General features: G+C 41.5%; 1 protein-coding gene across 2 annotated transcripts in view; it reads left to right on the top strand.

Annotated features, from left to right (window-relative positions):
• The first annotated feature begins 9131 nt into the window (after positions 1 to 9131).
• LOC124110778 overlaps positions 9132 to 14013 on the top strand; it is a 63235-nt gene continuing 58353 nt past the window's right edge. The window contains exon 1 of one of the 2 annotated variants that reach the window (XM_046470179.2): positions 9132 to 9349. The gene's annotated coding sequence lies outside the window, so the exon portion shown is untranslated. Of the gene's footprint in view, positions 9360 to 14013 lie in introns of both variants that reach the window. The other variant, XM_046470178.2, reaches the window with a different exon arrangement.

The raw sequence follows: 14013 nt of genomic DNA, 5'->3' as shown, positions 1-14013 counted from the left end.
TAAATACATTTACATGTACACTGTTCAAAATGACGTAACCCCTGCACACTCGATCAGCGATTGGTACTGACAGTATGATAGTGTATGGTACTACTCTCTTTCAAGTTTACATTGTGTTACAATACTCAGGATTGAGTGCAAGATTATTGCGCTTATATAGCGACGTGCATGCACGTGTATGTGTGTGTGTGGCTTCTTGTACTAGTCCGGACTGATGCCGATTTATAGTGCTAGCACACTGAGTTATCATGCCGCAGTTTAACATGGATATTCCACTCAGACACAGTATACTGACTCCGAGCCGACCAGTCCTTGTTTTAGCCCTTTAATGCCGAGCGCCAGACAGGGTAACAACAAGTACCATCTTTTAACGTCTCTTGGTATGACGCGGCCGGGGATCGAACCCCGGATCTTCCGCTCTCCGGGCGGACGCTCTACCACTAGACCACGGAGGCGGTCCTCAGGATTGAGATTCGTACAAGGGAAATGACCATTCGTTGCTACATGTCCCCGACGCACAACCCTGGCGTGGGTGACACGACCCGGAAATAAATAATATATGGGTTTTGTTCTATGAAACAAAGAATCTTCAAATACATTCTATGCGTATAAGTAGCGAGCTCAGGTTATAACAAGAGAATTACATCACAGAGATACTGTACTTTGTGTGAATGGACATAACTCTAGATCTGTTTCTGTCATCTCGTCTTCAGCCGCACTATTTATGTATCCCCATTGCCCTCACACTATAAGATGTACCATTGCCTGATTGTCACAGAGCAGAATAATGTTACCATGTTACTGTTGAAGTCAAGCATCAGTCTGAGAGTTTAAACAGATAGTTGTCACATGTCATGTTTGTTAGACTGGTGCAATCCTCGCACTGTAGCTTCGTGTACCAGCGAGTAGCCAGAAGACAAACGTTGATATCACCAATTGATTAGAGTTTCAGTGCTCTAGTGCTAAGTATAGCGGAGTTATGCCCCCTTTTCTTTGTACGCGTGTAACCTCACCAGCATGTCGTCTTTTGACGCCATAGAGGAAAATCAGTTTTAGTCATTTACGGCAAGCTTTGTTTGTATTGAATGATAGTTATACGTAAGCATACAAATACATTTGATATATATATATATGTCGTTCAGATTTTGGGCAGTTCGCTCACAATTTCCGTAAATTTGCTAAATAAAACAAGTCGTGGCACAACACTTTTATCGGTGTACGAGAAAAGGCGGAGAACGCAGAACACAATCTCAGACAACACTTGGCAGTGTCTCTTTTTCAAACCGGTTTAATAATTGCAGATATATCCAATCCATCAGACAAGAAATGTATTATGCTCCATCTCTTTATAGTCGGAGGTAGATCCAGTCCCGCTCGAGAGCAACTGACGCACAACTTATGAAAATGTACGTCAGAAAAATAACTCGGCACCCAGCGGGTTAAACTATACGTTTGACATAAATAAACATTTGGCAGAATTTGAAGCAAAAATATATATCTGAAAATAAATTAAAAATAAATTATCGTCCTGTAAATCAGCCAAACTATTGACATAGTCAGAATGAAAATCCCAACTTAATTATCAAGTCTGAAAACAAGCATGTATAAACGGGCCGGGCCCAACTTAATTATCAAGTCTGAAAACAAGCAGGTATAAACGGGCCGGGCCCAACTTAATTATCAAGTCTGAAAACAAGCAGGTATAAACGGGCCGGGCCCAACTTAATTATCAAGTCTGAAAACAAGCAGGTATAAACGGGCCGGGCCCAACTTAATTATCAAGTCTGAAAACAAGCAGGTATAAACGGGCCGGGAGAAGAAAGCATACACCCATGTTGGAGGCAAGTTGATGATGAAACATACAAGAAAGGATTATTCGATGGTGATGCATTTGCTACGGTAGCATAGTTTTGGGCAATAGTTTGCAGTGCTTCGGTGACTGTTTCAGCCTAGTAACGTTTTGATAACGTTTGTAATGTTTTGGTAACATCCAGTTCTGAGGCGTATTTCTTCATTTGCCCACCAGCTTAAGAAGTACGTATGGATTCAGTTTTTGAGTGATCTGCCCAACGTATTATATTGTGTCAAAGTGTATCGGATTGGCTTACCGATAATACTAGTATTTATACTGATCAAGAGTAGAATTTTAACGAATTATCGATACACTGCAATTGATCACGACCCAGTGCCAATAGATCGATGACAAAGCAATAGCTGACATTGATGCGACCCAAGATTATCGATATTTTCGATACAGAAAGTACAGTGAGTGCAATACTCACACAACTGTTCGATGAGGCGCACATGTCCACTTTACCTGCACCCTACCTAGCAGTGAACTAGGGTGGGAAAGGCTTGAGCACAGAAGGACCTGCAGGCAGGGGACAATAGTGAGCTACATGTTCCAATCCGGCCAAGTGCTCATCCAGCCAGAAAGATAGTATGCAACTTGGGGCCCAATGACCAGAGGCGGGCACAGGTTGAGGCAGCCGCCAGTGGGAAGGGCGTGTTTGGACCACACTCCTGTACCCAGCAGTTATTTCAGATTCGTTCCAAGAGTTTCGGGCCAACCTCAACAGGATGGGCCCAGCTCCGACCAAACATTCATTAAACCAGCACTATGCGTATATAGTTCATTAAACCAGCACTATGCGTATATAGTTCATTAAACCAGCACTATGCGTATATAGTTCATTAAACCAGCACTATGCGTATATAGTTCATTAAACCAGCACTATACGTATATAGTTCATTAAATCAGCACTATGCGTATATAGTTCATTAAACCAGCACTATGCGTATATAGTTCATTAAACCAGCACTATGCGTATATAGTTTTAACGAGGAGCTTCGTGTACCAGCGAGTAGCCAGAAGACAAACGTTGATATCACCAATTGATTAGAGTTTCAGTGCTCTAGTGCTAAGTATAGCGGAGTTATGCCCCCTTTTCTTTGTACGCGTGTAACCTCACCAGCATGTCGTCTTTTGACGCCATAGAGGAAAATCAGTTTTAGTCATTTACGGCAAGCTTTGTTTGTATTGAATGATAGTTATACGTAAGCATACAAATACATTTGATATATATATATATGTCGTTCAGATTTTGGGCAGTTCGCTCACAATTTCCGTAAATTTGCTAAATAAAACAAGTCGTGGCACAACACTTTTATCGGTGTACGAGAAAAGGCGGAGAACGCAGAACACAATCTCAGACAACACTTGGCAGTGTCTCTTTTTCAAACCGGTTTAATAATTGCAGATATATCCAATCCATCAGACAAGAAATGTATTATGCTCCATCTCTTTATAGTCGGAGGTAGATCCAGTCCCGCTCGAGAGCAACTGACGCACAACTTATGAAAATGTACGTCAGAAAAATAACTCGGCACCCAGCGGGTTAAACTATACGTTTGACATAAATAAACATTTGGCAGAATTTGAAGCAAAAATATATATCTGAAAATAAATTAAAAATAAATTATCGTCCTGTAAATCAGCCAAACTATTGACATAGTCAGAATGAAAATCCCAACTTAATTATCAAGTCTGAAAACAAGCATGTATAAACGGGCCGGGCCCAACTTAATTATCAAGTCTGAAAACAAGCAGGTATAAACGGGCCGGGCCCAACTTAATTATCAAGTCTGAAAACAAGCAGGTATAAACGGGCCGGGCCCAACTTAATTATCAAGTCTGAAAACAAGCAGGTATAAACGGGCCGGGCCCAACTTAATTATCAAGTCTGAAAACAAGCAGGTATAAACGGGCCGGGAGAAGAAAGCATACACCCATGTTGGAGGCAAGTTGATGATGAAACATACAAGAAAGGATTATTCGATGGTGATGCATTTGCTACGGTAGCATAGTTTTGGGCAATAGTTTGCAGTGCTTCGGTGACTGTTTCAGCCTAGTAACGTTTTGATAACGTTTGTAATGTTTTGGTAACATCCAGTTCTGAGGCGTATTTCTTCATTTGCCCACCAGCTTAAGAAGTACGTATGGATTCAGTTTTTGAGTGATCTGCCCAACGTATTATATTGTGTCAAAGTGTATCGGATTGGCTTACCGATAATACTAGTATTTATACTGATCAAGAGTAGAATTTTAACGAATTATCGATACACTGCAATTGATCACGACCCAGTGCCAATAGATCGATGACAAAGCAATAGCTGACATTGATGCGACCCAAGATTATCGATATTTTCGATACAGAAAGTACAGTGAGTGCAATACTCACACAACTGTTCGATGAGGCGCACATGTCCACTTTACCTGCACCCTACCTAGCAGTGAACTAGGGTGGGAAAGGCTTGAGCACAGAAGGACCTGCAGGCAGGGGACAATAGTGAGCTACATGTTCCAATCCGGCCAAGTGCTCATCCAGCCAGAAAGATAGTATGCAACTTGGGGCCCAATGACCAGAGGCGGGCACAGGTTGAGGCAGCCGCCAGTGGGAAGGGCGTGTTTGGACCACACTCCTGTACCCAGCAGTTATTTCAGATTCGTTCCAAGAGTTTCGGGCCAACCTCAACAGGATGGGCCCAGCTCCGACCAAACATTCATTAAACCAGCACTATGCGTATATAGTTCATTAAACCAGCACTATGCGTATATAGTTCATTAAACCAGCACTATGCGTATATAGTTCATTAAACCAGCACTATGCGTATATAGTTCATTAAACCAGCACTATACGTATATAGTTCATTAAATCAGCACTATGCGTATATAGTTCATTAAACCAGCACTATGCGTATATAGTTCATTAAACCAGCACTATGCGTATATAGTTTTAACGAGGAGGCAGGGTCTGTTTTAACCATTACATGTACACATAGGTACACATTCTTACTGGATTTCACCTCTTACATTGATCTGGAAGACAAAATGTCGATATACCGGGACATGACATCGTGTCGAATACTGCCGGTAAATCTACATTGTTAGAAGGTATAGATACTCATCACACTATCGTAATATTACCGCAACAGAATGCCCACAACAGTTTCACCCCATGCTAAATAAACAAGAATAGTATCAGTTACTTTAGGATGTGTGAAATCAGTTCGTCTCCCGTCAATGACAATATGGCATTGAGTTCGTGAAGCGCACCTACAATCCCCAGATTTCAGCAGTTGTAGGACGTCCGACGCTGTTAGCGTCAGAATAAACCCCCTACATTTACAACTCGTGCCAGTTTATTGCATATGAAGCAAGTGTTACAGATTCTTCAGTGTCAGGTTCATATAAACACACGCTTGTATTCTAAATAAAACTTGTGTCGCTTCGCACCTCTATCAACGGGTACATGTGGCTGCATCTAGATAGGACATTGTCAACAATGATCGGTTCCACACAAATTTTCCCAGTGTAAATGTATTATGGAAAGCTTCACCAAAAAACTGTTCATTGGGAGTAACTGTTCCCGAAGAAACGTAGTACAGAGGAGTGAGTATGGATTTACGCCGCTTTTAGCAATCTTCCAGCAGTATCACGGCAGAGAACACCAGAAATGGGCTTCACATATTGGATCCCTTGTGGGGAATCGAACCCAGGAACTCGGCGTGACGAGCGAACGCTTTAACCACTGGCTACCCCACCGCCCAAGCCCAAAGGAACAATTTCACTACAGGATCAGAAACTCTTCGACAACACCACCACTATAGACAAGCAGTTACTGATGGCGTCATCTCGCATCCCCAGTTGAAGGTACATAGAGGAAACCACACCACCAGATCATATTAGACATGTACTATGAAACATGTTTTTTTTTTGTATTGAAGATTGGAATCAAAATTAATATATACCACATCAGTTCAAAACGTAATATTAATGGTTAACAAATCACTGAAACAAACTCTTATCCAGTTTATAGCCCCGTGTAAGCCCCCTATGCACGACACTCAATGACTTGAATATTCCATATAGTGATGCACCAGGAGTAAATGACAAGGACAAACACGCGTGACAAAGCTGGAAGAGTCGTGGAAAGTGCGGGATGTTGGCATTTTCCTTGTATAATAGCGCTCTTCGAGGTGTTTGACCCAGGAAACTACAGGTAAGGTTCACCTGCAAGTACTGCGCCATGGTTTGAAATGTCACCCACTTGTTGAATCAACTAGTCTGACATAACTGTACCGAGTACTCCTCCCGCAGCCAAACAACCGTACATTTACACAGGCCGGGGCTGCTAGGGCATACAGTGATTATCTCCCTTGTATCGTCAACCTGCTCACAGAGAAACAACAATGGAGTGAGTGAGTGATATTTATTAAAGTTTTGAAACTTAAGAGTAATATTTTGGCGCAATTTAAATGATGACAAAATCTAGTGGCCCGACATCAGTGTACATGAACAGGTATCTGTATACAATGTTACTGCGAAAGACATTTTGAACAACACCTTACAAATCTGCAGTCAAACAACATACTATACTGTATAAGATCAGTCGGAACTATGTTTGTTTGTTGTGCAGCTATATGACATCGAATTTGGACCGGACAATCCAGTGATCGATATTGTGAGCAATGTCACACGCCGCCGAGATACGATGACACGCAGTCAACCACGTCGTCTGACAAGCCGATTCATTAGGTCGCCCCTTGCGACCAGCACAGGTTCCTGGTGCCTATTCTTACCTGGAATGTACAGGGGGCCAATGGGAACTATGACACCGTGGGTACATCACGCAGTTCGGACACCCTGTACTTGATTGTGTATCGTCACAACTTGGCCTTGGTGTGTTACTATACTTTAACACGTACAACTTGGACAAGCATTAATGACAATATACTATGTACACTATTCAACAGAAGTTAAAGAACACCCGATTTTTTCATATGACTTTAGGGGCGGTCAGGTAGCCTAGTGGTTAAAGCGTTCGCTCGTCATGCTGAAGACCCGGGTTCGATTTCTGACATGGGAACAATTTGTGAAGCCCATTTCTGCTGCCCCCACCCCCCACCCCACCCCCGTGATATTGCTTGAATATTGATAAACTATACTCACCCATATGACTTTAGTTAATCTGTCAGAACACCCGTCATATCATGACTGATTAACTATAGAAATGTGAAAAAATCGGATGTTCTTTAACTTCTTTTGAGTAGTATATTATGCAGATTGTTCAAAGTATCAAGCAAGTGTGTAAAATGATGTCACACGTTTAATGGTATTGTTGGCGTAATGCAGACGCCATTGTTGACGCCCCGTGAAGGTCCGGACAATCCAGTGAGAATAGGTCTCCAGCAACCCATGCTTGCTGTAAAAGGCGACTATGCTTGTCGTAAAAGGCGACTATGCTTGCTGTAAAAGGCGACTATGCTTGTCGTAAGAGGCGACTAAAGGGATCGGGTGGTCAGGCTCGCTGACTTGGATGATGCATGTCATCGTATCCCAATTGCGTGGATCGATGCTCATGATGTCAATCACTGGATTGTCTGGTCCATATAGCTGGATTATTGCTGAATGCGGCGTTAAACAACAAACACACCATTGTTGATGTAATACTAGATTCATGACGTAAAATACAACAGCTTGTCATTGCTGACGTAATACATGAGTCATGACGTAATATATAACAGTTTGCCAAGGCTGACGTAATACGTCATGACGTATTATATAACATTGTGTCATTGTTGACGTAATAAATGACCCATGACGTAATATATAACAGCTTATCACTTTTGACGCAGTACATGAGTCGTGACGTAATATATAACAGCATGTCATTGTTGACGCAATACATGAGTCATGGCGTAATATGTAACAGCTTGTCATTGTTGACGTTATACGTGTCATGACGTAATATATAACATCGTGTCATTGTTGACGTAATACATAAGCCATGACGTAATATATACCAGCTTGTCATTGTTGACGTTATACATGAGTCATGGTGTAATATATAATATCGTGTCATTGCTGACGTTATACATGAGACATGACGTAATATATAATATCGTGTCATTGTTGACGTTATACATGAGTCATGACGTAATATAGAACAGCTTGTCATTGTTGACGTTATACATGAGTCACGACGTAATATATAACATCGTGTCATTGTTGACGTAATACGAGTCATGACGTGATATATAATATCGTGTAATTGTGGACGTAATACATGAGTCGTGACGTAATATACAACAGCTTGTCATTGTTGACGTAATACACGAATCATGACGTAATGTATACCAGTGTAAATATTCAAAGAGGCCACATCTCCACTACAGCTGGTCATGAAGTGTTAATAATACAGGTAGTATAGCATTATTTATGTGGTAGTGATTTAAAAAACTCGTCTCTGGTTCATAACTTTCTCCCGCTCTATATCGGTAATATATACAACGATATACACTACGCCCCACCCACCCCAAACAGGCGCGTGCACGCCCACACACGCCCACATTCATAATAGTAATAATTTCGAGGCATATGACTTTGAATGGTATAAGACACCTGTGTAAATTTTATCGTGTTGTGCACGTGCGGTAAATAAACGCAGCGGTGCATGTCGGAGACCAGATGATCATTGCACGTGTCACGGGTGCTTAAATCCATGCACTCTTACATATTGCATTCAAACCTGCCTGGTACCTGCGTAAAGACACGTGTTGCTAATAAATGGTTGACTTATATGTGACAGTTGTCTGTTCATGCAGTGTAAAATGCAGCGTGTGTGATAGTAGCCCTGTATTCGTATGTCTTTGGACATTTACAAATCAGGGTATATCGATGTTCATGCAATAGAAGTTCCGTTTTATTGAAAACCGTATTGCAGTAAAGAAGCTAGCGATGGAATTGGAAAATATCACAACGTTACGTATTTATGATTTGATATTAGTATTGTGAAATTTCAGTGAAAGCGTTGTATTATATCACCATAGAGTATATAAATATATGAATCGTTTGCTGTGAATAATTAGGCTAATTTAGAATTAACAATCTGATTGTCAGTTCTGTAACTTTATACGACAGTAAAATCTAAATTCTGGTCTTACTCAAAAGAACAAGCACTTGGGAAACCCCGTGCGATTTGTCCAGATCTGAACTGATACTGAGTCTTATCCAGGCCAAGTCTCCACCTGAACATGTAAACACACTACTGACCAAGAAAGTGGGTCACAGCCTCACTTTGATTGCTTGAGCTGAGCGATATCTTCTATCCATAGCCCTTGCGGTGTACGGTACCCACGGGAGTGTCTTCGGAACATTCAAGTTTGATATGGGACTTATTTGTTTGTTGATGTTTTGCTCTTGACTCTGTGTAGAAGATTGGTTTACGGATGTGTAGCATTTGCGTGGGATAGTTATTACACAAGACCCAAGCGTTGAAAATTCAAGGTGCGTACAGGTGTGTGGTTTTGAAATTTCGGAGTGAATTTTCTATCGTAAATTAGGCCTATACCTGTTTATTTGTTTAGTTTTATAAACCTTACGTGAAATGTTATTTTGTAGAGAAAATGTGTACCGAGATCTTGATTTGTCATGTGTCACAATATCCATGCCTGTTATTATGAGTTAGGTATCAATATCATCTCTTGTCGCGTGTTTATCCTGTATCCTTTGAAGTATTCCGGGACTCGCACAGGTGCGACACAGGTAAGTCGGCTCTCACCTGACATTTGTACCACACACAGACAGATAGACAGGCAGGTGACAAGTAGTTAGTGTTAGATGTACAACAGGTAGATGGGATTGAAGAATACTATGGTCAGACACGCAAATTCAAACCTTGTTATTTTTTACAATTAACTATTTTTATTTAAATTGACCCATCTTGTCAACAGTACATGATGATTTTAATATACGACTTTCTAAATGTATGACAGTCTGCAATGTAAAAAGACAGAGAAAATAATTGTTCTCATTGATAAACATTTCTGTGCTCAGACAAAGAATTGCTGTAATCATGGAACACATAAACAAATAAACAAATAGAGGTACCCAGGTTGTTGTCAACATTGATTATTGATTGTTTAACTTCGGGAACTAAGATCAATAGTCACAAGGCATGTTCAGGTAAATTATTAAACACTTTCAGAACAACTACTCAGAATTATTTAGCAAAGAAAACACACCATTTTATTTTTTATAGATGTCTTGATGACAGAAACTGTCATGAGATTTACATCAAGAAAATCTTAAATGAAGTTTATATAGGTGTTCAGGACTTTTGATTTTAAATTAGATTTTAACATTTGCATGAGAGCATCACAGTGTCTTTATTGGTATAAATATGTACCATGATGTGAGAAAATTAACAGTGTACATATTCAATGTTTCAATCAGTTTGCAATCCAGTATGGATCGAGTGATACTATTGACGTTTTGTTCTGATGATTGAACTGGTTGATCAATGATCGTGTATGATGTTTGATGATTTCAATGTTTAATACTACCTAGATTTGATTTGACACAATTTCTTCAAATTCTGTTTTTTGTTTTTGTAAGTGAACTCTTTGTTATCTTTAACTGAAATTAAATACAAATGATAAAATCAATATGGTATGTTTGACATCAGTGAAGTGATTATGTGAAACATTTATCAAATTTCAAAGTTTTGAAACCTTAGACTCATCATGTCCTAACAGGTCAGAGGTCAGTTGAAGGTGAAGGTTAGTCTTTAGAGCCATTAAGACTAGCACTAATTGTCCATGTCTCCTTCAGGCTCCTTGAGTGTTAGATTAACAGGTCAAGGTAACTTCTTGCTTGAACAAGAATACAAATACAACACTCCAGACAATATTTGTGTTTCATGCATCCAGTCCTCTCCACGTATTAGTTAGCAAACCATTACCAACGTGGTCTTAACCATACGAGGGCAGTGCACATCTGAACATGGAGTTGCCCGCTTACAAAGATTACTGCATTTACAGAATATGTGAAATTGCAGTGAAATCTACATGATCTAGACTCAGTAATCTAGCCACACCTGAGATAACGAGAACTGCAGGTGTTAACTGCATCATCTTAGATGGGTTGAGGTGAAATGTGGTTTAACGTCACGTTCAGGATTATTGCACTTATATAGTGATGTACATGTGTGTGTGTGTGTGTGTGTGTGTGTGTGTGTGGCTGCTTGTACTAGTCCAGACTACCGGTAATCCAGTTTTGTAGCACAAGCCCACAGAGATACCATGCTGCAGTTTAACATGGATACCCCACTCTGACACAGTGTACTGACTCTGAGCCGACCAGTCCTTGTTTTAGCCCACAGAGATACCATGCTGCAGTTTAACATGGATACCCCACTGACACAGTGTACTGACTTCGAGCCGACCAGTCCTTGTTTTAGCCCACAGAGATACCATGCTGCAGTTTAACATGGATACCCCACTGACACAGTGTACTGACTTCGAGCCGACCAGTCCTTGTTTTAGCCCACAGAGATACCATGCTGCAGTTTAACATGGATACCCCACTGACACAGTGTACTGACTTCGAGCTGACCAGTCCTTGTTTTGGCCCACAGAGATACCATGCTGCAGTTTAACATGGATACCCCACTCTGACACAGTGTACTGACTTCAAGCCGACCAGTCCTTGTTTTAGCCCACTGAGATACCATGCTGCAGTTTAACATGGATACCCCACTGACACAGTGTACTGACTCCGAGCCAACCAGTCCTTGTTTTAGCCCACTGAGATACCATGCTGCAGTTTAACATGGATACCCCACTCTGACACAGTGTACTGACTCAAAGCCGACCAGTCCTTGTTTTAGCCCACTGAGATACCATGCTGCAGTTTAACATGGATACCCCACACTGACACAGTGTACTGACTCCGAGCCGACCAGTCCTTGTTTTAGCCCACTGAGATACCATGCTGCAGTTTAACATGGATACCCCACTCTGACACAGTGTACTGACTCAAAGCCGACCAGTCCTTGTTTTAGCCCACTGAGATACCATGCTGCAGTTTAACATGGATACCCCACTGACACAGTGTACTGACTTTTGAGCCGACCAGTCCTTGTTTTAGCCCACTGAGATACCATGCTGCAGTTTAACATGGATACTCCACTCTGACACGGTGTACTGACTTCGAGCCGACCAGTCCTTACTTTATCCCCCTAAATGATAAGCGCCAGACAGGGTAACAAGTACCATCCTGTGATGTCTTTTGGTATGATGCAGTCGGGGATCGAATCCCCAACCCTCTGGTCTCCAGGCAGATACTATATCTGCTAGACCATGGAGGCGGCCTTATTATATGATAGGAAGGTTGAAACTGACAAGCATACATTCCTGCCTTTTGTAATCAACATGAATTTAATACACATACAGTGAAACAGTTTGGCGTGCGTGCATATTTCTGTTTTAAAGTAGAATTATTTATCTAATGGTGAATAATTTCTTTAAATTCATTTCATTTCTTGCTTCAAATAACTGCACAGCCTTCATGTAAATTCTAGCCATGAGTAAAGGTCACTCAGGTCCAACAACTCTCTCTCTCTCTCAACATCCAGGCCTACACACTGTGAAGTCACTCAAGTTGAAATTAGAAACAGTATCGTAGGCCATTATGTTGAAGCTTTGAATTCCATTTGTTTAGTCCAACCCATACTGCAACTGCTGGTATTGTGTTTCTGCTGTGCTGAACTCTGCTGTCTCGGTCAACAGTGCAGAAACACATATGGATATGAGAAACACATATGGCTATGAAATGGGAGGATTTCCGTGCATCTGGAAATGAAGAGCAGGAGTGACTTTATTTTCCTGAAATTTCTGATTGTTTTCTTCATGTAGTGAAAGTATAACCAGCACCGATGAAAATATGTTCAAAGTGAAGAGAAATAATACAATCTGACATAGTTGTATCACCTACCGTATATGCCAGCAGTGCTGAACACTGTAAGACAGGGTAATATAACAGTTATGTTATTTTTCAGGGCGATATCATTTGCAGAAGCCTGAGGTCTGCAGGTCTGCCATGAACTGCCAGATGAAGGCGGCAGTTAACCAGGCCCGGGGCTTCTGCTAATGACAATGCCCTGAAACATACTGTTACGGTAGTTATAGATCAAATGGATAAGAGTTGAACCTTATCCCCAAACAACAAACGGCAGCATAAATTTTGTGGTTATATTGAAAACTTCACAACAGAGGCCTTTGATTTCCAAAATAATGTAATAGAACAATAATGGATGATGTCACAAACAAGACACATGCTTATTTTGACGTCACATTACAATACAATAGATAGCACCCAGGGAAATGTGGGCTGCTATCAAGTCACAGTGACCCACATACTTCTGATAGCATGCTGTCATTTTGATGATATTTCTGTCCATTTTAGTTATGTTATGTTGAGTAGATGAGGTGTTAGTCCTTGGTAGCACCCATCTGGAGATGGTTAGTCCTTGGTAGCACCCACCTGGAGATGGTAAGTCCTTGGTAGCACCCACCTGGAGATGGTTAGTCCTTGGTAGCACCCACCTTGAGATGGTTAGTCCTTGGTACCACCCATCTGGAGATGGTTAGTCCTTGGTAGCAGTCACCTGGAGATGGTTAATCCATGGTAGCACCCATCTGTAGATGGTTAGTCCTTGGTAGCACCCACCTTGAGATGGTTAGTCCTTGGTAGCAGCCACCTTGAGATGGTTAGTCCTTGGTAGCAGCCACCTGGAGATGGTTAGTCCTTGGTAGCACCCACCTGGAGATGGTAAGTCCTTGGTAGCACCCACCTGGAGATGGTTAGTCCTTGGTAGCACCCACCTGGAGATGGTAAGTCCTTGGTAGCACCCACCTGGAGATGGTTAGTCCTTGGTAGCACCCACCTGGAGATGGTAAGTCCTTGGTAGCACCCACCTGGAGATGGTAAGTCCTTGGTAGCACCCACCTGGAGATGGTAAGTCCTTGGTAGCATCCACCTGGAGATGGTTAGTCCTTGGTACCACCCATCTGGAGATGGTTAGTCCTTGGTAGCAGTCACCTTGAGATGGTTAATCCATGGTAGCACCCATCTGGAGATGGTTAGTCCTTGGTACCACCCATTTGGAG

The sequence above is a fragment of the Haliotis rufescens genome, unplaced genomic scaffold (genome assembly GCF_023055435.1).
Source record: "Haliotis rufescens isolate VD_foot unplaced genomic scaffold, xgHalRufe1.0.p SCAF_13, whole genome shotgun sequence".
Taxonomy (NCBI): domain Eukaryota; kingdom Metazoa; phylum Mollusca; class Gastropoda; order Lepetellida; family Haliotidae; genus Haliotis; species Haliotis rufescens.
Note: the sequence above shows the minus strand (reverse complement) of the source record. Positions and strands in the feature narration are given on the sequence as shown.